The sequence below is a fragment of the Nomascus leucogenys genome, chromosome 19 (assembly GCF_006542625.1).
Source record: "Nomascus leucogenys isolate Asia chromosome 19, Asia_NLE_v1, whole genome shotgun sequence".
NCBI classification, from domain to species: domain Eukaryota; kingdom Metazoa; phylum Chordata; class Mammalia; order Primates; family Hylobatidae; genus Nomascus; species Nomascus leucogenys.
The window spans coordinates 55172217-55181947 of NC_044399.1; positions in this window are offsets into that span (position 1 = coordinate 55172217).

Below are 9731 nucleotides of genomic sequence, written 5' to 3' on the forward strand. Positions count from 1 at the left end.
CTCCAGTTCCCAACTAGCTTCTCATCTCCATCTGAGACTGCCTCAGCCTGGGCCTTATTGTCCATATCACTATCAGCATTTTGGTCAAAGCCATTCAACAAGTCTCTAGGAAGTTTCAAACTTTCCCACATTTTCCTGTCTTCTTCTTAGTCCTCCAACCTGCTCCAACCTCTGTTACCCAGTTCTAAAGTCACTTCCACATTTTTGGGTATCTTAACAGCAGCACCCCACTCTACCAGTTCCAATTTACTGTATTAGTCTGTTCTCATGCTACTGATAAAGACATACCTGAGACTGGGTAATTTATTTATTTTTTTAAAGAAATTTAATAGACTCACAGTTCCACGTGGCTGGGGAGGCCTCACAATCATGGCAGAAGATGAAAGTCATGTCTTACATGGTGGCAGGCAAGAGAGAATGGGAACCAAGTGAAGGGGGTTTCCATTTATAAAACCGTTGGACCTCATGAGGCTTATTCACTACTATGCAAACAGTATGAGGGAAACTGCCCCCATGATTCAGTTATCTCCCACTGTACCCCTCCCACAACACATGGGAATTATGGGAGCTACAATTAAAGATAAGATTGGGATGGGGACACCACCAAACCATATCATTGGCTTACATGGTGCTAGGGGTTCACATGCACAGAAGTCAAGAATTAAAGTTTTGGAACCTCCGCTTAGATGTCAGAGGATGTATGGAAATGCCTGGATATCCAGGCAGAAGTTTTCTGCAGTGACAGAGCTCTCATGGAGAATCTCTGCTAGGGCAGTGTGGAAGAGAAACATGGGGTTGAAGCCCCCACACAGAGTCCTGACTGGGGCACTGCCTAGTGGAGCTGTGAGAAGAGGGCCACTGTCCTACAGACCCCAGAATGGTAGATCTACTGAGAGCTTGCCTGTGTACCTGGAAAAACCAGAGACACTCAATGCCAGCCTGTGAAAGCAGCCAGGAGAGGAGCTGTACCCTGCAAAGCCACAGGGGCACAGCTGCCCAAGGACATAGGAGCCCACCACTTGCATCAGCATCACCTAGATGTGAGACATGGAGGCAAAGGAGATAATTCTGGAGCTTTAAGATTTGATTGCCCCATTGGACTTTGGACTCATATGGGACCTGTAGTCCCTGTGTTTTGGACAATTTCTCCCATTTGGAATGAGTGTATTTATCCAATGCTTATGTCCCCACTGTATCTAGGAAGTAACTAACTTGATTTTACAGGCTCATAGGCTGAAGGGACTTGCCATGTCTCAGATAAGACTTTGACTGTGGACTTTTGAGTTAATGCTGAAATGAATTATTACTTTGAGGAGCTTCTGGGAAGGCATGATTAGTTTCAAAACGTGAGGACATGAGATTTGAGAGGGGACAGGTGCAGAATAATATGGTGTGCTGTGTTGCCACTCAAATCTTATCTTGAATTGTAATCATCCCCACATGTCAAGGGTGGGGCCAGGTGAAGATTAGTGAATCATGGGAGTGGTTTCCCCTATGCTTTTCTTGTGGTAGTGAATAAGTGTCATCAGATCTGATGGTTTTATAAATGAGAGTTCCCCTGCACATGCTCCCTCTTGCCTGCCACCATGCAAGACGTGTCTTGCTTCCCCTTTGCCCTCCACCATGATTGTGAGGCCTCTCCAGCCATGTGGAACTATGAGTCCATTAAGCCTCTTTTTCTTTATAGATTACCCAGTCTTGGGTATGTCTTTATTAGCAGAGTGAGAACAGACTAATTCAGGTACATACCCAGAAATGGAATTGCTGGATCATATGCATATTCCATTTTTAGTTTTTTGAAGAACTTCCATACTACTTTCCAAAATGGCTATACTAATTTACATTCTCACCAACAGTGCACAAGGGTTTTATTTTCTCCACATTCTTGTCAACATTTGTCATCATTTGTCTTTTTGAGTAATAACCATTCTAAAAGATGTGAGGTGATATCTCATTGTGGTTTTAATTTGCATTTCCCTGATGACTAATGATATTGAGCATTTTTCGTATATCTGTTGGCTATTCATATCTCTTCTTTTGAGAAATGTCTGTTCAGATTCTTTGCTCATTTTTTATTTGGGTTTTGTTTTTTATTTATTGAGTTGTTTGAGATTCTTACATGTTTTTTATGTTAGTTCTTTATCAGATGTATGGTTTGTAAATATTTTCTCCCAATCTGTGGGTTGTCTCTTTATTCTGTTAATTGTTTCCTTTGTTGTGCAGAAGGTTTTTAGTTTGATACAATCCCGTTTGTATATTTTTGCTTCTGTTTCATGTACTTTTGGAGTCCTATCCAAGAAGTCATTGCCCAGCTCAATGTCATGAAGTTTTACCCTTCTGTTTTCTTTCAGTAGCTTTACAGTTTAAAGGCTTACATTTCAGTCTTTTATCCATTTTGAGTTAATTTTTGTATATGGTATGAGATAAGGGTCCAATTTCATTTTCTGCATGTGGATATCCAGTTTCTCTACACCATTTATTGAAGAGACTGTTCTTTCCCTATGGTGTATTCTTGGCACCTTTGTTGAAAATCAATTAACTGCAAATATTTAAGTTTATATCTGGGCTTTCTATCCTGTTCCATTGGTCAAAGTGCCTTTTTAAAATTCCAATAGCATGCCATTTTGATTACAATAGGTTTGTAATGTATTTTGAAATCTGTCAGTGTGATCCTTCCAGCATTGTTCTTTTTGCTTAAGATTGCTTTGATCATTTACAGTCTTTTGTAACTCCGTATAAATTTTAGGATAGTTTTTTCCATTTCTGTGAAAAATGACATGGAATTCTAATATAAATTGCATTAAATATGCAGATTACTTTGGTTAGTGTAGACATTTTAACAATATTAATTCTTCCAATCCATGAACATGGATTATATTTCTTTTTACTTCTATCTTCAATTTCTTTCATCAATGTTTTATCATTTTAAGTATACAAATCTTTCAGCTCCATGGCTAAATTTACTCGTAAGTATGTTATTTATTTTTTGATGCTATTGTAATTCAGATTTTAAAAATTCTTTGGATAGTTCACTGTTAGTATATAGAAACACTACTGAAATTTTTGTTGTTGTTGTTGCATAACTCAATAGTTTATTCTTTTTTTCTTTATCTTTCTTTTTTTTTTTTTAAATTTTGAGACAGAGTCTTGCTTTGTCACCCAGGCTGGAATGCAGTGGCATGATCTCAGCTCACTGCAAACTCTGCCTCCTAGGTCCAGGTGATTCTCATGCCTCAGCCTCCCATGTAGCTGGGACTGCAGGCAGGTTCCACCATACCTGGCTATTTTATTTTTTATTTTTAGTAGAGTCAGGGTTTCACCATGTTGGCCAGGCTGGTCTAAAACTTCTGGCCTCAAGTGATCCACTTGCCTTGGCTTCTCAAAGTGCTGGGATTACAGGCATGAGCCACCACAGTTGGCTAGTTTATTCTTAATATATACTGTTAAGTTGTATTTCATTGTATGGATATGCCCCAACTTGTTTTTCTATTCTCCTATATTCAGATAGTTGAGTAGTTTCCAGTTTTTTGCTATTATGAATAAAAATGTTATGAACATTCACTTACAAGTCTTATTTTGGAAACATGCTTTCATTTTTCTTGGGTAAATAAGTAGTGAAATTTCTGGGTCTTAGGGTAGATGTCTATTTAACTGTATAAAAAATAGCCAAACAGTTCTCCAAAGTCGTTGTATCATTTTATACTTCCACCAAACAATATATAAGAGTTTTACTGCATATTGTCTTCATTTGGCATTATCATTTTAATTCTGCTAGTTGGTGTGAAATTATGTTTTTAATTTGCACTTTCAGGATTATGTTGAGCACTTTTCATACTTAATTGGTATTTTGTGTCTCTCATTTTGTGAGATATCTTTTTAAGTCTTTTGCCTATTTTTATAGGGCTATTGGTTTTCAAAATTTTAATTTGTAAGCATTCTTTATGTATGATGGATACATATCCTTTGTAAGATATTTGTATTGTATTTGTTTCCAATCTGTGGATTATCAATTCAATTTCTTAATGGTGTCTTGAGTTTCAGAATTGTTTTTTATTTTGACAGTGCTGCAGTTACTATGGTTGCATAACAAACTATCTCAAATTTTTTGGCTTAAAATAATGACAACATTTATTTTACTTATGAATCTATAATTTTGGTAGGACTCAGTATGGATAGCTTACTTCTGTTCCCTTTGATGTCATCTGGGTGGCTGAAAGGCTGGGGGCTAAAATCATCTGAAGGTGTATGTCTGGAAGTTGATTCTGACTACTGACTTTATTTTTTTTAATTTATTTTTGTTTTTTAGATGGAGTCTTGCTCTGTTGCCTAGGCTAGAGTGCAATGGCACAATCTTGGCTCACTGCAACCTCTGCCTCCTAGGTTCAAGTGATTCTCCTGCCTCAGCCTCCTGAGTAGCTGGGATTACAGGTGCTCACCACCATGCCTGGCTAATTTTTGTATTATTTAGTAGAGATGGGGTTTCACCATGTTGGTCACGCTGGTCTCAAACTCCTGACCTCAGGTTATCCACCCTCCTTGGCCTCCCAAAGTGCTGGGATTACAGGCATGAGCCACCGTGCCTGGCAACTACTGACTTTTGTATGTTGATTTTGTAATCTGAAACTTTATTGAATTTGTTGATCAGTTCTTACAGGTTTTTGGGGGAATCTTTTGAGTTTTCCTCATAAAAGATCATGTCACCAGCAAAAAAAGATAATTTTACTTTTTCTTTTTCTGTGTGAATGCCTTTTATTTCTTTTTCTTGTCTAATTGTTTTGGCTGGGACTTCTAGTACTATGTTAATTAGCAGTGGCAAGCGTGGGCATCTTTGTATTGTTCCTGATCTTAGAAGAAAAGCTTTTCATCTTTCAGCATTGAGTATGATAGCTGTGGGCTTGTCATACATGACCTGTATTATGTTGAGGTACATTCTTTTCTACCTATTTTTTGAGAGTTTTAAAAATGTAAGCAGTTGTTGAGTTTTATCAAACTATTTTTCTACATTGTTAATATGATATCACATTTATTGATCTATATATGTTGAAGCATCTCTGCATCCCTGGGATAAATTACGTTTGACAATGGTAAATGATGTTTGTAACGTACTGATGGATTTAGTTTGCTAGCTTTTTTTCTGGTTGTTGAGAATTTTTTTTTAAATTTATTATTATCATACTTTAAATTTTAGGGTACATGTGCACAACGTGCAAGTTTGTTGAGAATTTTTGAAACTGTGTTCATCAGTATATTGGCCTGTAGTTTTCTTTCTTGTAGTATCCTTATCTGGCTTTGGTATCAGGATAATGCTGACCATATAAAATAAATTTGAAAATATTCCCTCCTCTTCAATTTCTGGGAAGCATTTGAGAAACATTGGTACTAGTTCTCGAAATGTTTAGCAGAACTTAACAGTGAAGCCTTTGGGGTCCTGTGCTTTTCTTTGATGGGAACCTTTTTATTATTGATTCAGTCTCTTTATTTGTTATTGTTCTGTTTAGATTTCTATTTCTTCTGATTCAGTCTTGGCAGGTTGCAGGTTTCTAGGAATTCATCCATTTCTTTTTTTTTTGCCATATTTAAAATTGGGCTATTTATCTCTTCATTATTGAACTTGAATTAAAAAAATACATATTCTAGATACTAGGTCCTTATCAATGATATAACTTGTAAATATTTCTCCCATTTTGTAGGCCATCTTTTCACTTTCTTGAAGGTAGTATTTTCAGAATGAAAGTTTTTTTCTGAATGAAGGCTTTGGTCCTATCTAAGAAACCACTGCCTAATTTAAAATCATAAAGATTTACACCTATGTATTCTTCTAAGGGTTTTATAGTTTTGACTTTTACACTAATATGTTTGATCCACTTTCAGTTAATTTTTGCATGTGGGGTGAAATAAGGGTCCAATTTTATTTTACTTTCTACATCTAGCTATCTAGTTGTACCAACATCATTTGTTAAAAAGGCTATTCTTTCCCCATCGAATGATCTTGACAAGCTTGTTGAAAATCAGTTGACCATAGATGTATACATTGATTTTTGGACTCATAATTCTATTCCATTAATAAATGTATATATTTTTATGTTAGTACCACACTATCTTTATTACTGTCATTTTGTACTAAGTTTTATAATCGGGTAATGTGAGTCCTTCAGTTTTTTTTCTTTTTAAAGATTATTTTGTCTATGCTATATCAACTTTCCTATTTCTGAAAAAAGTCAGCTGGGATTCTGACAGGGATTGAATTGAATCTATAGATCAGTTTGAATAATATCTTAGTTTGCTCAGGCTGTTGTAACCAAATATCATAGAGTGTGTGGCTTAAAAAACAGGAATTTATTTTTCACATTCCAGAGAGTGGAAATCCAAGGTGAAGGTGTCCGTGGACTCAATGTCTGGTGAGGGCTTTCTTCTTGGGTTGCAGATGGCTATTTTTTTATTGTGTTCTCATATGGTAGAGAAAAAGATCTCCCTCTCTCTCTCTTCTTAGAAAACTAAGGCCACAGTCCTATTGGATTTGGGCTGTACTCTTATGATCTTACTTAACCTTAAGTACATCCTAAAGACTGTATTTCCATATATAGTCACATTGCAGGTTAAAACTTCCACATATAAATTTTGGGGGAACATAATTTAGTCCATAGCAGGGAGTATGATTTCTAACAATAGTAAGTCTTCCAATCCATGGACATGGGATATCTTTTCACTTATTTAAGTTTTCTTTAATTTCTTTCAACAATGTTTTGGAGTTTTTAGTGTACAAGTCTTGCACTCCTTTTGTTAAATTTGTATCTAAGTATTTTGTTCTGTTTGGTGCTATTGTAAATGGATTGTTTTTGTAATTTCATTTCAGGTTTTCTTTTCTAATGTATAGGAATACAACTGATTTTATATATTAATCCTGTATTTTGTAAGCTTGTTGAATTTATATATTATTTCTAATTTTTATTTTTAGTATCTTATAAACAAGATCATAATCATGCCATCTGAAAATATATAGCTTATGTCTTTCTTTCCAACAGTTCCAACCATTTACTTCTGTGTTTTGGTTTTCCTTTCCTGCCCCATTTTGTATTATTCTATTAGTTTTTAGATTTTATCTTAATTTTCCTGTTGAATTTTAGTTATTGTTTATAATTTCATTTTATAGGGGTGCTTTAGAGCTTTCAATATACATTCATAACTTTCACAGTATATAGTTACAATGCACTACTGCACATAAAAAATAGAAATCTTACCACTTTGTAAATTCATCTATCTCTTATGATATAATTGTATATGTGGTACACCAACATATATTATAAATTTTATAAGACAATGTTATAATAAAATTATAAGCAGTTAAATGGTGTCTTCATCAGTTTGGGCTGCTATAATGGAATACTATAGACTGGTCAGCTTAAACAGCAAACATATATTACTTGCAATTTTGGACTCTGGGAATCCAAAGATGAAGGTGCCAACAGGTTCAGTGTCTGGTGAGGGCGTATCTTTCTGTAGATGGCTGTCTTCTCATTGTACCCTTACATAGCTGAGAAAGAGAGATCATTGTCTTCTTACAAGGGCACTAATGCTATTCATGAGGGCTCCACCCTCATGAGCTAATAATTATCTCCCCAAATCCCCACTTCCTAATACTATCACACTGGGGTGGGGTGAGAATTTCAGTGTATGAATTTTGGAGGATACAAACATTCAGTTCCTAACATATGGATTACACAATTTTAAGAGGAAAATAAAAAAATATATTTTGTTTGTTTTTGCATTTACCCAGATGTCAATTTCTGATGCTCTGCATTTTTTGCTGAGGACACATTTTCACCAGGCCTCTTTTCCTTTTAGTCAGAAGAACTTTAACATTTATTGAGTATAACTATGAATCCTCTTATATGTTGTTTATCTGAAAAAGTCCTTATTTTGCCTTCATTACTGAATGATATTTTTGCTGGATATAGGTAAAATGCTGAGCTTTTTTTTTTCAGTATTTTAAGAATGTTGTTCCACTTTCTTCTCATCTACAGGTTTTATGATGAGAAATCAGCTGTTGATCAGAATGCTGCTTCTGTAGATAATATGCTGTTTTTCTATTACTGACTTTAAGGTTTCCTCTTTGTCTTCACTTTTCCATATTTAAATATAATGTGCTTCACTGTGGGCTTCATTGTGTTTTTCTGTTTGTTGCTTGTTGAGAACCTTGAATCTGTAGACTTTTGCCTTTTATCAAATTTGGAAATATTTCAGTCATTATTTCCTTGCATACTTTTAATAGGTCTTTCTTCTCCTTTTAGTAATTACAGTTACATATACATTTGACTGTTGGATTTCATCTATAAGATAACTGATGCTATGTTTTTTTCCGTCTTTTTCTAATGACATATCTTTAAATTATCACTCTTCTTCCTTATTCAACTGTTATGTGTAATTCGTAATTTTTTATTTCAAAAAATATTTTTTGGTTCTAGAATTTCCATCTTAAAAGTGTTTCACATCTCTGCTGTGATTTCTCATTTCTCTGTTGAGATATTCATGAATTGAAAGCATGTGAAAGATTATCTGTCACAACCCTCAGAGGAACCAGTGCTGCTGACACATTGATCTCAGACCTCTAGCCTCCAGTACTGTTAGAAAATAAATTTCTATTGTTTAATCGACCTAATTTGTGACAGTTTGTTACAGCAGCCTTAGCAAGCTAATATGGGCTAATTGTTTATGCCAATGATGTGACTCAGAATGGAGATGATTAGAGGGCTGGGGCTTTGAGCAACATATTATCAGCCTGACTTTTGCAAAGGGAAAGTGGCTAGAGACTGAGTTCAATCACATGGATAATGATTCAGTCTATCATCCCTACATAGTAAAACCTTGCTAAAAATGCTAGACACTGAAGCTTGAGTCAGCTTTCCTGGTTGCCAATATACTGCATATTGTCACACTCAGATGCTGGAAAGGTAGTGCATACTGACTGCATGGGGAAAGAACAAGGAAGTTTCATGTTTGAGACTCCGCCAGACTTCACTCTCTACCTCTCTTCCTTTCTATTTTTAATTTTTGTGGGTACATGATAGGTGTATATATTTAAGGGGTACATGAGATGTTTTGATATAGGCATGCAATGCCTAATAGTCATATCGTGGAGAATGGGGTGTCCATCCCCTCAAGCATTTATGCCTTGTGTTACAAACAATCCAGTTATGCTCTTTTAATTATTTCAAAGTGTACAATTAAATTGTTATTGACTATAGCCATCCTGTTGTGCTATCAGTTAGTAGGTCTTACTCATTCTTTCTACATTTTGTACCCATTAACCTATCTCCTTTCCACCACTCACTACCTTTCCCAGCCTCTGGTAACCATGCTTCTACTGTTTATCTCCATGAGTTCAATTGTTTTGATTTTTAGATCTCAGAAATAAGTGAGAACACGTGATGTATGTCTTTCTGTGTCAGGCTTATTTTACTTAACATAATAACCTCCAGTTCCATCCATCTTGTTGCAAATGACAAGATCTCATATTTTTATGGCCGAATAGTACTTCATTGTGTATATGTCCCACATTTTCTTTATTAATTCATATATTAATGGACATTTAGATTGCTTCGAAATCTTGAATATTATGAACAGTGCTACAACAAACATGAGAGTGCAGATATCTCTTTGATATAAAGATTTCCTTTCTTTTGGGTATGTACCCAGCAGTGGGATTGCTGGATCATATAGTAGCTCAATTTTTA